Source organism: Ambystoma mexicanum, chromosome 11 (genome assembly GCF_040938575.1).
Source record: "Ambystoma mexicanum isolate Mex_15411 chromosome 11, UKY_AmexF1_1, whole genome shotgun sequence".
NCBI lineage: Eukaryota > Metazoa > Chordata > Amphibia > Caudata > Ambystomatidae > Ambystoma > Ambystoma mexicanum.
The window spans coordinates 1,271,090,591-1,271,106,683 of NC_090934.1; the positions used below are offsets into that span (position 1 = coordinate 1,271,090,591).

The window sequence follows — 16,093 nt, forward strand, 5'->3', positions numbered from 1 at the left end:
TTTCCATTATTAGGCAATCTGATCCAGTGAGGTGTTTGGATCCATGATCAGTGTTGTGGCACCTGTATCCATAAAGACGTTGACTGGATAAGGATTGAATGCTTGTCTCAGTGAATATCTGTCCGCATATGTGGATGTCACTGGGGGCTGTCCAGGCAGTGAATTGCATCTTACCTTCTTGACTCTTCGGGCCATCATGTTCATGGGGGCAAAGAGGGGCATTCCAGGGACCCTCTCTTCAGTTTCTTTAAAAGGAGGATCCCCAGGGCATGCTTAAGATGAGAAGGGATAATACCCGAGTAGCAAGAGTGATTTACTGCCTGCCCCACCCTTTGAGCAATCTGAGGAATAATATTTTTCATGATTTTCAGAGGAATGTCATCCAAGGGGGAGGCGTGCTTCATCTTGCGGGGAGCTTTCACTAACTCATAAGGACCAAAATTGAGGAAGACTAACCATTGATACGTAGATTCAGCCACCGTGTCAGGGGTTTGTGACATTGTCGATCTTAAGCCGGAGAAGGCGATTATGTCTCTAATGTCAACAATCTTCTGAGAGAAGAACTGGGCCAGGGAGTTACAGAATTCCTGAGAGGGAATAAACCCCGGCTGGACATTAGGAGGGGATGACAAAGCACAAACCAGACTAAAGAGTTCCCTAGGCTGATTGACCGATGTCTGAATATCAGCTGTATAAAAGCAGCATTTGGCCTCTCGGATATATCAATGATAGCACATAGTTTCCTGCCGATGCTGGATTCTGTCTGCTTCACAATAAGACCTCCTCCATTTATGCTTGGCTTGCCTACATCTGAGCCTGTGAGATCTCAATTCAGCAGTAAACCAAGACTCAGAGGGGGCCGGGCAAAGACTGGAAAGCTTGAAAGGAGCAAGGTCATCAGCAACATCCTTAAAAGAGTGTGTAAGCAGGGGTGTTGCTAGGGATGGAAAAGATGAGAAGAGGGGCTATGCTAATGTCGGGACCTTCGGGACTCAGGGCTAGCTAGCCTTTGGATTGTAGCCACTGAGATTCTATCCAAGGCTACAACCAAAAGACCCCGGACTGTAGCCCCCTCAGATCCCATTGGCTCGCCATGTGAAGAGAAGGTCCCAACACCCTCTCACCGGGCCTTGGCACCCTGAGATCAGGAAAGGCACTCTCAGACACATCACGACACTCAGGCTGGTTTTCAAGAAACATCTGTTTATTCTTTTCAGCAGACCAGGACACAACATACAGCAAATGCTGCATTGGCCTGTGCTTGGTGTATCCACCATGCTGCACCCAACCATTTCCATTGCCACGAGGAGCTGCAGGTGAGGTAATTTGAACAAAAAGGCTCCTGGGCATCCGTTTGAGGCCATCTCGCCATCCGATGCCCCCACACCACAGCCTTTGCACCCCCTTTCTCCCCTGCTCTTCCATCTTCCCTGCCTCCCTCCTCCCGCCTCCCAGCCTGCCCCTGGACTGTGATTGGCCTTTCCATTGGCCTCTGCTTGGTATATCCACCACGCTGCACCCAACCATTTCCATTGCCACAAAGAGCTGCAGGTGAGGTAATTTGAACAAAAAGGCTCCTGGGCCTCCGTTTGAGGCCATCTTGCTGTCCGATGCCGCCACACCAAGGCCTTTGCACTCCCTTTCTCCCCTGCTCTTCCACCTTCCCTGCCTACCTCCTCCAGCCTCCCAGCCTGCCTCTGGACTGTGATTGGCATTTCCATTGGCCTGTGCTTGGTGTATCCACCACGCTGCACCCGACCATTTCCATTGCCATGAGGAGTTGCAGGCGAGGCGAGGTCATTTGAATAAAAAGGCTCCTGGGCCTCCGTTTGAGGCCATCTTGCTGTCCGATGGCCCCACACTATGGCCTTGGCACCCCTTTCTCCCCTGCTCTTCCGTCTTCCCTGCCTCCCTCCTCCTGCCTCCCAGACTGCCCCTGGACCGTGATTGGACGGTCCGCTCCTCATAAGTGAACTTCCCAGGGCAGCCCTCTGACCGGCAACCCCCTCAGCTAAGGGCCCCAAGGCAAAGGGTGGCTCCAATGGAGGCGGCTCTAGATAGTGTCTGCAGGTGTCCGTAGGGGAAGCCAGAGAAGCCAGCAGTTAACAGACACCAACAAAAACGGTAAGTGTGGCATGGGTGAGGTGTAGAGCAATTAGTCTACACCAGAAAGTCCCTACCATTCTCCCTTACCTTTCGATAACATAGACTGCCACAGACTTAGCCCATGCATACTTAGAAAGATTTGTGACCACCAGCCTGAATCTCTCCATGACAGTATTGGAAATGCTGCCTTGCATTGCATCCTAACATACTAGTCAATGTTACCAAGTGTCACACCTGGAGGAAATTGTGGACGCTAGCCTGCGCTGTATCTGGATAGGATTGTTAATGTTAGCATCTGCCACACTTAGAATTGAGAACATTAGCCTGCGCCATATCTAGATAGGATTGTGAATGTTAGCATCTGCCACACTTAGAATTGAGAACATTAGCCTGCGCCGTATCTAGATAGGATTGTGAATGTTAGCATCTGCCACACTTAGAATTGAGAACATTAGCCTGCGCTGTATCTAGATAGGAGTGTGAATGTTAGCATGTGCCACACTTAGATGGAAATTGAATGTTAGCATGTGCCACATTTAGAACTGAGAACATTAGCCTGTGCCTTATCTAGATAGGATTGTGAATGTTAGCATCTGCCACACTTACAATTGAGAACATTAGCCTGCGCCGTATCTAGATAGGAGTGTGAATGTTAGCATGTGCCACACTTAGATGGAAATTGAATGTTAGCATGTGCCACACTTAGAACTGAGAACATTAGCCTGCGCCATATCTAGATAGGATTGTGAATGTTAGCATCTGCCACACTTAGAATTGAGAACATTAGCCTGCACCGTATTTAGATAGGATTGTGAATGTTAGCCTGTGCCACACTTAGAATTGAGAACATTAGCCTGTGCCGTATCTAGATAGGATTGTGAATGTTAGTATCTGCCACACATAGAATTGAGAACTTTAGCCTGCGCCGTATCTAGATGATATTGTGATGGTTAGCATCTGCCACACTTTCAATTGAGAACATTAGCCTGTGCCGTATCTAGATAGGAGTGTGAATGTTTGCATGTGCCACACTTAGATGGACATCTTGAATGTTAGCATGTGCCACACTTAAAACTGAGAACATTAGCCTGAGCCGTATTTAGATAGGATTGTGAATGTTAGCCTGTGCCACACTTAGAATTGAGAACATTAGCCTGTGCCGTATCTAGATAGGATTGTGAATGTTAGTATCTGCCACACTTAGAAGGAACTATGTAGGTCAGCAAGTGCTACACTTAGACAGAACTGTGAATGTCAGCATGTTAAATATCATGTAACCCACTAACCAATATAAGCTCAAACTCTCAGCATACTTATATCACTAAAAAAACTCACACAACCATCTCTCGCACAACAAGCTGCACGCACTTCACCACACCGCAACAACACATAAGCCGCACCAACAGCACACGTGGACTGACACTGATCCAATACTCACACCAAAGCTCAGCACCCAGTGTCTACCGAGTTGAAGCTGCCAACAGTATACCACTCCTCTCAGTATCCTACTCCCTCTTCACCTTGATAACCCCTCCCACCTTCTGGTTTACAGATCTGCCAGAACGCCTGGGAACCAATTTCATTGCGCTATATAAATACCATTAACATAACATAGCATATCAACAGTTATACAGATAATTATGCTATGAGACGCCAGCTCCGTTTTTCATGGCATTTATAAGGGTGCTCATGTACCTATATGGTCATGTGTGCCTCCTAATGGCCAGGGGTCTCCTTAGTGGCTAGCAATATCCTGAGTGTTTAAAGTTGAGGGTAATTCCTCTGATGTATATCACAACAGGTCAATATTGTGATCATTCGTATTGCTGATAACAGGCGTTGAGTGTCCAGCACGTGCCTCCGGGCGGACTATGGAAGCCAGAGATGGTGAGGAGGAGTCTGCGGAGGGACTAGGTGCAAGGCCAGGGAATGGCAGGCGGAGATGCTGGGCAAACAGCCCCCCTTCAACACGAGGGCAAATGTGAGGATCCGGCAACGCGCCTGCCTACGTGACGAAGCCTTGGCATTTTGAGCATGTCAAGGTGTCCATCGCCATAGCAACAAATGCAGAGCCCGGGAGAGGCCAGCCGATGCCAGGCGGCTCCATCCCCTTCTTGTGGCTTTTTCTTCCCTTCTAATCGCATTCAGTAGCTTGGTCTCATTGACTAGATGACCCAAGAAAGCTGACCCTCCCCTGATCCACTTCCTAAGGCGGGTAATGATGTCAAGGCTGTGCTCCCATTATCTCCCCTCACCCCAATCCAAAGACCAGGGGTGCTCACCAGACCAAAGCGTATGGGGGTGGGGAAAACACTGCAGGGGGGCTGCTCTCGTCTTCAGACAGCGTGCTGTAATGCGACAACCCTGGCTTTCCTTATGAGGAAACCACATTATTTATTTATAATTTATTTATAGTTCTTATATAGCGCTACTCGCCTGTAGGCCTCAACGCGCACATGGGATACAGCTGGAGGGAAAGGTGCGATGTAAAGGACATAACACCCCAGAAAATAAAGCGATTCAAGCAGTGACAATAGGGGGGGCACTTTGCCAATGTCTATCCTATATATCTTGAGGAGGTAATTTGATTTATTGACATACTAAGAAATACCCTGACAGGTCTGGGCCTCGAAAAACCGGCTAAGGCTCAGCCATGTCAGGTGAGCATGGGCGCAAAGTGTCAACCGCGTCAGGTGAACACAGCTAGGAAGGGGGGAGCAATGCTGGCCCACAAGGTTCAATTGTGCATGAATTGTCCTTTGTAATTTATTTGTAATTTTAGTGGGTTATATATAACGCGCTTAATACCCAGGATCGAACCTGTGTTGCACCGCGTTGCCCCCTAAGCTATACTCCCGAGACTCTGTACTTCATTAAAAGCTATTTGGCCCTGTGCAACTCTGTCGGAAGTTGGAACCTGACTTTCCGTGTCGGATGGAATACTTCAGTTTTCACCTGTACTTTGTTCTAAGGTACGATACTTTAGAATTTGGGGTCATTACAGGTTTGGCGATGCGGGAAAAGTGTCAGTAATTGCGTTACCACCACATTTCCTGCACCGCCAAACTACAAGTTTGCCGGTGTGGGTCACTGATTTACCTACAGCCATGAGAGGGAGGTAAATCAGGCCCCCACCGGCAAAAACTGCTGGTATTCCTCGCACCGGTAATACCTACCGGCACCGGTAATACCGGCATCCCCCTCAATACTCCATGGAATGGGGAAAGACCGCCATTGCCAGCACCTGGAATATCCCTGTAATATCCCTGTAATGGGTATCAGGCGCCGGTAACGGCAGGTCGGTTTGCCAGTATCCTGCTGGAATTACCAGCAGGATACCGGCAAATATACAATGACCCAGTCAGCTTAAAATCCAGAAAGGTCAAACAACTCAGAAATAGCAAACAGGATTGCTTTGCATTGTGTTTAAAGTATGACTTCCCCTTGTGAAGCCTCAATAATGTTGTAAACCTGCTGATGGGCGGTTTTGATTGGCCCCTGAATGCCCCTTGAATACCCAAAATCCCTCCCTCTACTCCTTTTCCCCAACTTGGGAGTATTCCAAATCCCATTGGCTGCTCTGGTTTGCGGTTTGTATCAGACTTGAAAAACAGAATTCTGCTGCACAGGTCACCTACTAAATTCCTTCATTGTCAGGCAAATCATTAACTAGTAACATTTCAGGTATGGAACTTTTTGTGACTTTAGGCCTCATTACAACCATAACTTGCCGTTAATTCTGTTTATTGACACGTTTCCGCACCGGCAAAGTACTAGGTTGGTGGTGGGGTGGCTGGAATTATCCCCAGCTAACAGCTGGACGTAATTCCGCCACCCGACAGGCAAAAATAGCTGGTATTATCAGCACTGGTATTGCTGGTTCATCTGGCTCACTTTTAGTGGGTCACAGATTACTAATACATTTAATTGACATCCTGGTTGGTTCCCGAGTGGCATATGACAGGACATCATCACCTGCCTCCACATTGGTCATTAAATTGATGTCACCACATAAAAGGAATAAAAAAAATGTATGATTGGATTCACGATTTTTCTCAAAATTATATCAGCACGCTGTGGTTGGTAGCCAGCCAATCATCTGAGGGCCTGCATTCCAAGCTGCCTGATCGTCAGCTCCCCAGCCCGCCATCTTCCACCACCGATACTGCAGTCATTTTGACTCCCACTTCCCAAATCACAATTATCTGTTTGCTGCCGCGGCTACGGTAACTGCCTCTGCAGCTCCTGCAGCTTCTCTCCTTGCTCCGTTTGGCCACCATAGAAAGGGGAAAGGGACTCCCTAAGGATCCCTGCCTTCCGATTCCATGGCAGCCATCTTAGTATAGAATTTTCTTTACCAGAACCAGACGCTGTGAGGCACCCCATTCAGCCCCTAGGACAGGTGCAAATAGCGTTAAACACACGTTCCAAGGGCTGGAATGGGTGGTAAGGCCTTGGGGCCTCGTTAAATGCCCTCGTTTTGCTTGGGCCTTTAACTCAGGCCGCCGGGCTAGTTAGCACCCGTTCCAACCCTTTGAACGGGTGCATAACGCCTTATAGTAAATATGCCTGAAATTGACGCTGTACAAGTCACTGTTAGGATGCACCAAGAAGGGATTTTCTAGGTTGTGCTTTTAATGTTTGATCATTCCACATGGTGCAAATGTGGATACTGGTGTGCACCAAATAAAGTTTCATTATTCAGATTGCAAAGCTAATTATGGTAAGGTGGTGCCTACTCCTTCCTTTATTGGTATGTTATCTTACAATGTCATGTTATCTCATCGTCTGATATATCTTTTATTATATCTTAGGAAGTAATGCCATCTTTTATTATCTTATCTTACGTCATGCAGCTATCTTATATTATGTTATGTTATTTCTATCTTCTGTTATGCAATGGTGCTATAGCATGTTGTGATATTCTGTTATCTTTTGATATCTATGGTATGCTCTTATGTTACCATATATTCTTATGTTATGTAACATAGTTATCTTATGTAGTTTTACAAATCTTCTGTTATGTTGTGATATGATGTTATCTTATACATCTAAGTATAGATGTATAAGATGTGCTATATTTAGGTGTGATATTCTGTTATCTTTTGGCATCTATGTTATGCTAACATATAATCTTATGTTATGATGAAATTAAATATTATCAAGCCAGCGCGACAGACCACCAGGCCCTCTTAGAGTGCAGGCTGAGCGCAGCTGATCCTATGCTCTTACAGAGCGCCTGGTCCCCGGGGAGCCACCTGCCCCAGGGAACGGCGTGCGAGAGAGGACAGAAGTGGTGAGATTATGCTTTCGCTTTTGGCAATTATCGGCAAGCATGTGCCATAAGCATCTACTGCCAGTGGGCGACTGAGGGGTACTCAGAAGCAATTTTTGAAGAGTACGAGATCTCTCACCCCCTTTCCCCGCCCACCAGGCCAGTCAGCAGTCTTACAAAACGGCAAAACACATCCCTTTCTATATTTCGTGTTTGTGCTTTAAATGTGCGCTTTGCAGTGGTCACCTTACAAGCTGCGTTTGCCACAGCCCTTACGGCCGTCACTTCCCTTGGGGTATACAGAAGAGTTATCAACTCTTTTAACACTGGTTCCTCCACGTCAGCCCCTTGCTGACAAAGAATGCCTTGTAGCTTTTCAGTGGCCATTTAGTTTTTCAGGCTCCCTGCTGGCTGGCCATCTCGTGGTAATCAGCGGCTTTTCACCTTATCTTTGTCGTTATTGTAATGTATGTACCACACGGGTGCCTCAGACTGTTTTCCCTGTTTTCGCTCTAAGCAGGGGGGGCCCCAACCACCGTGTTGAAATGGGCCCTGCACATCTTCGGCCAGGCCTATCTGCCTCGTCTAGCACGACCCACTTAAAGCCCTGCACCTATGACACAGTTGCACAGGACTGGCCACTAGTTTCAGTGAAAGAGCAATATTGTTAAGATTCAAGTAATGTCTGTATTACTTATGGTAATTTCCATTACTCCTGGTGCTATGCTTACTTGTCCCAGTACTTACTGTAATCTCTGAAGGCATTCCGCATTCCTGAATGCCTAACCACTAAAATTCTACATTTTTCCTCAGGCCACACCCACCTTATCCTCGCTGCACTAAAGAAGAGCAGTCCCTTATTCCAATTCCTGGAACACCAAGACCCAAGATGTGCATCTGACTGACTTGAGTCCTAAGTACTGACATTTTATGTTATGTTATTTGGCATTTATATAGCGCCCTATATATCACTGCTATGACCTCAAAGCGCTTGTAGGTTGAACGCCCTCGAGGACCATAGTCCAGGTCACTCGAGAGAGTAGGGTGTATAGGCTGCTTGGGTTCACTGATTGTGTGGGCAGCTGATGCGATTGCCTGATGGTAGCTGCATCCTAGCATTAGGTGTGGTGGTATTTGATATCAGTTGAATGTGTGCCGTCTAGAGGGAGGTCGCCAAGACTGGGTTCTGGCTGCGCTAGGCCTGTGTAGGACGCTTATGTGTGCAGCTAGGTCGATTTTGGTGGGTATAGCTGCGTTTCATCAGATTGTTGAGGTGTTCATGGAGTCGTGAAGATTACTGGTAAGTTAACCAGGCATTAACTCCATGTCTCCCTTCCTCGACCAAGACCTTACTTTATTCTCGAAAGCATGCCAATTACTGACACGCCAAGGCTCACAAAGAACACATGGTCCACAGAACTGCTGAAAACACCAACTCGCTTTGATTCCATGGCAGATCAAAAGTGTTATATAGTAAGACCGGGGTCACACGGCCATAGAATGAAGACACCAGTCATCTTTAGTGTGAGCGGGAGCGTCTACCCAAAAAGCGGGAAGACCTCCCGTTTTCTTAATGCAGTGACACGACCGTCACCTGACACAGTGCCGGCTCGCACGGTAACATCCCATTCAACCTCCCTCTTAACATGCACATGTATAACAGCAAACATTGGAGAACAACAACACACTATATACATGCAGATCCCTGGCTCTCATTGCAGCAAATAGTCTCTGACTCTTTCTGGAGGTCGGCGCTGGAACACTGGGGATACCTCGCTGGACTTGGCTCGGGGGTTGTGGTGTCCTCTGCTCCTTGGCCATTGTCACTCTCAGCCGTTCCCATCTCCGCCAATCCGTGGTCCTCGTCCAGGTATTAGAGCCTGGCAATGCTGGCCTCTGTGGGACCCCTCCTGCCTCGGTGTGCCTATGATGGGGCGAAACCAACTGCATTTACAGGTGAGTGATACACTTCCTCGAGTCGCTGTGACCAATAATCCCTTGACGCGCCATGACCCTCCACGGAACTGGGTCATGGGGCACACACAACTTGTGTGTAGGGTTCTTTGCTCTGGCCAGCACCTGATCTCCAACCACCAGAGATTGTTCTACCAACCAACAGAATATCGACTCCCTGGCATTTGACTGCTTGTGCCGTCTCTGTATGGTGGCTGGCTCTATCACACTTGGCTGCCGTGCTCTGTGTTCGGGGATGGTTGACTTAACCTTTTGTCCGAAGAGCGCTTCTGCCAAGGAAACCACTGTGGTCAAGTGCGGCGTAGTGTGGTAGGCCAGCAGAAATTTCGTGAGCGCAGGCTGCAGCCCCTGTCCCAATTTCAGGGCACTACGGAAGGCCTTGTTAAGGGTCCGCATGAATCTTTCAACATCCTCGTTGGTGCGGGAGCAGCATGACGTGATCCTGCAGTGATGAACTCCATAAGACTCAAAGAAGCTGGCCAGCTCTTTACTTTGGAAGGGAGACCCGTTGTCTGACCAGAGTCTGGGAATTCAAACGTTGTGAATATGTCTTTCAGCACCAGGACTATGGATCTTGCCACCGTGGAGTCGACAAAAAGGACCACAGGAAACCATGAGAACTCATCCAGCACTACCAGGAAGTGCTGTGACTGAAGGACAGTGCCAAAGTCCATGCTCAGAGCCCTCTACGGGGTATCCACTCGTGTCAGAGAAGAAATGGGGGTGCCTTGGACAGCAGCCTTGCTGTTTGACACCATGTGAATGTGGCAATGGTATCTTCCACCTTCCTTTCAGAATTGGGGAACCACACCTTCTCACAGAGACATGCAATCGTGTTTGTCCTCCCCTGGTGGCCAGCGTGTGCCAACTCTTTCACCTCCCCCTGGAAAATTGTGGGGATCACCAGCAGCGTTCCTCTTAGCAGAACATGTTCAGGACCTAGTGTGAGCTCTCCCCTCACTTTTCACAGTCCGTAGAGAAACGCTTGGGCTTCTGGCATGCAATGTTGTGTTATGCATAGAAATTGTTTCCAACGCCCTGACCTTAGTTGATTCACCATTTCCTGAATGCTATAGATCTCGGGACTGCTGCTTACATCACTATTGCTATGGTGACCTCTGTGTCTTCCATAGTGGCCTCATTGTCACTGTCTGGCCTCCTTGGGTGGCGTGACAAATAGTCCACTCGATTGTCTGCTCCCGCTCTGAAAACCAATGTCACACCATACTCGTACAACTGAAGGAGACAGCGCTCAAGTTGGATTGGCGATCTGGGTGTGTAGCCTCCCAAGATGGGCAAAAGGGGCTTGCGGCCAGTGAACACCATGACAGGGTGCCCTTAAATGTAGATGTGGAATTGCTTGTACCCCCACAGCACCGCCAGTGTCCCCCTTTCGATCTGTGAATACCTGCGTTGGATTGGGGTGAGAGCCTTGCTTGCAAAGGCAACCAGCTTCCTTATGCCAGACTTGGACACCTGCAGCAGCACTGCTCCTAGTCCCACTGGGCTTGCATCGACCATCACCTCTGATTTCTTGGACGGGTGAAGTACGCCATTGTGGTGTCGGCAGTGAGAGCATCTTTGTTTGCGTTGAACGCCTCCTGATCAACCCTGCCCCACTGCTAGTCCTGGTCTTTCTTTGTGAGGATGTTTAGGGGCTCAATGAGGGTGGTGAGGTTCTGGATAAACCTCCCGCAGAAATTTACCATTACCAGGTGACTGCGAACTTCTGAAGGCGGCGATGAAGCCGGTGACGCCTTAATGTTCTCCACCTTCTTGGGGTTGGGTGAGAGTCCCCCATCATGGAAAACAAACCCGATAAAGTCCACCTTGGATTCCATGAATTTGCACTTCCTCTGGTTTACCGTCAGCCCTTGTTTTGATAGCCTTTCCAACACTTCCTTGAGCATGTCCATGTGCTCCTTGGGAGATCTCGAATACACAAGCACGTCATCGCTCACATTGAGGACACCCGGGAGCCCTGCCAGTACACCAGGCTCGGACTGGGCCATAAAATTGTCTTGGATACCAATGAAAATGTGGCCCATGGCTGCAAATGGCTATTCTTCCTTTTGTGGCACTGTTTGAATAGTATCCAAGGGGGAGTGATAAAATGTGATGCAAATTGTCCATTTGAAAGAATATTTATTCTGCAACACTGGTCAAAACTACTAGCCGCATAGTGAAGTAACTCATGAAATTGGCCCACATTGGCCAAAAAATTGGCCCACTTTGACCCAAAAAACTGGCTCACACCAGCATTTTGTGTTTTTGTTTCAGCCATGGGCCTATTGCCCTATAGGCAGGTCCGAGTCCGCATCAACACCCCTGAATGTGTGCTGAAACACTTTGAGCGCTGACGACATGTTAAAACTAAGTTGCTGGTATCCGAACAAACCAATGTGAGATGAGAATGTTATGATAGTCCTGGAGTCCACGTGCAGGGGAATCTGGTGATAGCCAGCTCTGAGGTCCAGTATCAAAAACAGTTGGGCTCCACCCAGGTCTGCCAAGATGCCATCTAATCTGGGCATAGGATGCCTTTCTCTCCTGATTGCATAATTGGGTAACCTCGTATCGATGTAGATGTGCACATCCTCTGGGCATTTTGGCTTCGCTGCCACCACGATCGGCGACACCCAAGGCGTGAACCCCTCGACCTGTTGAATTATGTCTGCACCATCCAGCTTGAGGATCTCCTCCTCCATCTTTCATCTCAGATGAAGTGGTATACGTCTGTGATGCAGTCCGACCAGCTGAATGGTGAGGTCGATGTGTAGCTGGACTTCATGTCCCTTTAGGCACCCTACTCCTTAGAACAGGCCAGGAAACCGTTCCAGCAGACATCCAATGTCCTGGTGGTAGATTTGGAAGACAAAATGTACAAGCCCTAGGTCTTTTGCTGTGGCACAGTTCCTTTAGCTCACTATCTTTCACAGAGAAGAAATATCCCCTGTGAAAGATAGTGAGCTAAAGACTCTGGGTAAGTCTCTCGCAACCAGGACTAATGTCTTGCAGAGGGACTCCCAGGACCCCCCTTGTTAATTTGCATATGCAAGTAACTTTGGGTCTCACCCTAAGTTACTAGGGGAATCCAGACGTGGACCCCTTGCTCACTATTCTTAGAGAGGTACAGCTCCTCCCTCCTGATGAGGTCCAACCAGACTGAAACACGTGTCTGGGGATGCTGTTGGTACTCTTGTTCAGAGGAGAATTGCCTAGCATTTCGGTGCTGGATTGCCCCAGGGCAGGACAAAGACTGATATGTTTAGGATATTTCTTCTCTGTGAAAGATAGTGAGCTAAAGACTCTGGGTAAGTCTCTCGCAACCAGGACTAATGTCTGGCAGAGGGACTCCCAGGACCCCCCTTGTTAATTTATATTATGTTATGTTACACATCTTTCATATTGCGCACAGTGGTCTTGCGGTACCAGTATCTTCTCTGACTAATATGCATATAGTACCATCCCCCGCCCTCTCCCTCGTGGTTAACCACACTGTAGTCGATAGAGAAAAAAAAAGGGCGAAAGTGAGGGGTAGGGAGAAGCAGAATTAGGAAAGGGTGCACAGAACAAACAAATTCGGAAGATACAATGGGTTTAGGTAAAGGGAATGTGGTTGCATAAGTAGGGGTGCATATGTAATGGTACATGGCGGCTAAAACAGAAAGCTGAAGATGAAAGCGGGAAGATAAGAAATCTTGTGGTAAGGAGCAACCGTCCAATGACGGCAGCTTATAGTACCTGGGAAGGAAGTACTAGAAGTAGGGAAGGATGCCTGTGTTATGACCCCAAGATGTGCTTGAGGTGCCCTTGAAGTGTGAAGTCCAGAATTGGTGGGTGGCATTTTTTTCAGTCTGCTCCTCTGTCAGCAGGCCTCTCCCGCCCGCCGTGATGCAAATTCAGCATCGGGCGTCGTCCGCTTGTTCTGCGCGTCGCTTTCCCCTCGTCGCCAGTGTTGAATACTCTCCGGATGAGGGACAGACCTTGCCGCTGGAGTTGCGCATACGCTGTGCAGTAAAGAGACGGAGCCGAGGTTACTCTGACCTCTTTATTCTTCCACGTAACATCAAGTGCACTTCCCTACCCGCCATCCCATGTCGCTTCCCGCCCCCGCTCGTCCCGCCCCCTCATCCAGGAACTTCATTGTCAACTTGACATCTTTCAGGCCAACTTTCAGAGGACCAAGGATTGGCTCTGTAAAGAAGGTGGGTGCAGGGAAACCTCGTGGGGGGAGAGGGAACAGGAAAGAGGAAGTGAAAACTGCCCTGAGAGAGCCATACCCATATGGCCTCTCCGTGGGGGGGGGAGTTTGGTAATGCAAGCTGTTTGAGAAGCAGGAGCAGGGTGATGTCAGTGAATTGTGTTTGCGCTGCCCACCAGGGCCTTAGTTGTTTCAGTAATGCAGGGCCTATTTAAGTATACTCCCAGAGGGATTCTGAGAAGATCCTTAGGAGAGAGATGAATTCGGAGGTAAGGTTGCAAAACAATGCATGGCAGGCTCCCTTGGTCAGAGGAGATATTTATTGAAGGTCAACAGCCCATGAAACGGCCTGTATGCAGTGGCACCCTTTTGTGTGAAAGGTCCCAGTGATGCAGGTATCGTTTGACTGGGGGGTGGTCAAGCTTTAAGGTCTTTAGGTACCACCTGGACTCGAGGTCAACCAGTGCCTTCAGGTACAGGTGGGCAACTGCTCTTATCCCGAGCATCCATGAACATCAAGGCTCTGAAGACAGGAGAGTTGGGAGGAATTCTGGACACTGTTAAATGAGGGGGAGGTTTTAAACTGTAGTTCCTCTGGGAACAATATCCTGGATCGGGCTACCTGAACGTTCTAGTGGCCTGCTGGAGCTTTTTTTGGGATGGCAGTAGTGATGTGGGAGGCTTGATTCCTCTTAGGCTGGGGCTGGCTTGGCTCTACTGAGAGTTATGCTGCATAATCCAGCCGTGACTATTCCTCCCCCTGGGCTGCAGTTACCTTACTCTGTTGAAAGAGGGCAGCACAGGGTTCTTCAGTTCAGCCAGGGTGCAGAGCCTGCCTAGCGGTTTACCTGTACAGATCCGCTGTGGATGTTATGGCCATTAATTGAACTGAGTTCAGCTACTGTGTATTATTTATTTATTCAGGAGTTTGTGGAGTGCTTCATGTCACCTGCAGGCTGCTTCACAACACTTGTTGGCCGGACAGCAGGGCGTGACGTAATATCCCAAGATATTCCATGGCATATCATAACATGTATATCGATTGCTTTATTAGCACACTTCACGTGATGCTACGAGTGGATCTGCCAATCAGGAACAAGAATTCTGGATAAATTCGAGGCACTATTATCCAGTATTTGTTCTGGAATTTCTTTTCCTGCCAGTGGAGCCAAACGCAAAGGTCTGGGGCCCTCTGACGGTTCTCCCTCCTTCTCCGGAGTTGTACCTCAACCGGACCTGCCCCAGCCCGCCTCACTTTGTCCTCCGGCCAGCCGCTCACCTTGTTTCATCAGCCATAGGTGAGCGGGCTCTCTTCTTCCCCTTAGGCGTCCTTGTTTGCAATGCTTCCACCCACACCATTGCATGCACGGCACCCCTCTATGCATGGTCCATGGCCACCCACTACAGCAGGGACACCACGGCTAGGCAAATGTTGCTTGTGGGGGAGCAGAAGGGGTAACAGGCCTACCGAGAGGGCTAAAAGCCTTAGCACATGGGGGCTGTCAGGGGTCTTGGGGGTGGTTGTTGCTTTGGGATTCTGAGACATTAGGTTATGTTATGTTATGCTAAAATATGTTTTATACTTGTTTGTTTATTTTATTTGTATTGTGCACCAGACCCGAGGGTATCGGGGCGCAGAAAATTACAAGAAGGTTCATAGCTTAAGTTACAACAGTAAATAATACATGGGGGTTAGAAAGATCACAAGTAAAATGGAGCAATGGGGTAGCAGTTGCAAGTTCTGGGATACAAAGAATAGGGGTACACAGTGGGTTACATAGGGAGATAGAAGACACAAGGCGTAAGATAGGCAATGATGTGGAGATTACCTGAACTGATAATAAGCATTGGATCAGGTGCCCGCTAAAATATTACATATACATAAATTAGTGTACACGCAAGACACTATACATAAGTCTTGGTAACTGAAGCATAAAGGCTGTTTGAGGTGGAGTAGAAGGCAAATAAATGCACACAATCACCACCTGCGTGGTCCCCTGACACTCTGTCAGATCTGTAAAGCAAGAGGGTAAGGTGTGGGGTGAGTTAGTAGGACTGAGCGGGAACAAAGAGCAAGAGAACTGTGATGTCCCATTGGCAGCTTCAGTTCGGGTTACACCGTTCGCTGAGGCGTAGGTGTGAATTTCTGGACGTTAGCCATCATGTGCTGTTGTGCAAGGCTATGTGTGGTTTGTTTCGTTGTTGCGGTGAAGTAAAGTGTGTGCGGTTTGTTGTGCTGTAGAGGTATGGTTGTGTTCAGTTTAGAGTTTAAGAAGTGTATGCAGAGGGAGTTTTTTAGTGGGGTTGGTTAGTGGCGATACTTTATCTTACCCCCTCAGTTTTGGCCACCGTTGGCACATATCCCTGCCAATGTCATACAGTGTGGTGTGCTACAATTCCTATTTTCTGTGCAGAGGTGTGGGTCGTTAACGGGGCTATTTGGTGGTGATCCCTTCTCCACCCCCTGTGTTCAGACTAATGGATGTCTACATCACTTTACCCCCTGGCACATCCCGTTGTGCAGCAACCATCGG

The 16,093-nt window shown here is 48.4% G+C and overlaps 1 protein-coding gene across 5 annotated transcripts in view; it reads left to right on the plus strand.

Annotated features, from left to right (window-relative positions):
* Nucleotides 1-16,093, plus strand: part of LOC138504316 (stimulated by retinoic acid gene 6 protein-like) — a 432,147-nt gene that overhangs the window by 35,289 nt on the left and 380,765 nt on the right. The window contains exon 2 of one of the 5 annotated variants that reach the window (XM_069624731.1): nt 8,195-8,298. The exons of the other annotated variants lie outside the window; for them this stretch is intronic. The gene's annotated coding sequence lies outside the window, so the exon portion shown is untranslated. The remainder of the gene's footprint in view (nt 1-8,194; nt 8,299-16,093) is intronic. 5 annotated transcript variants of the gene reach the window in all.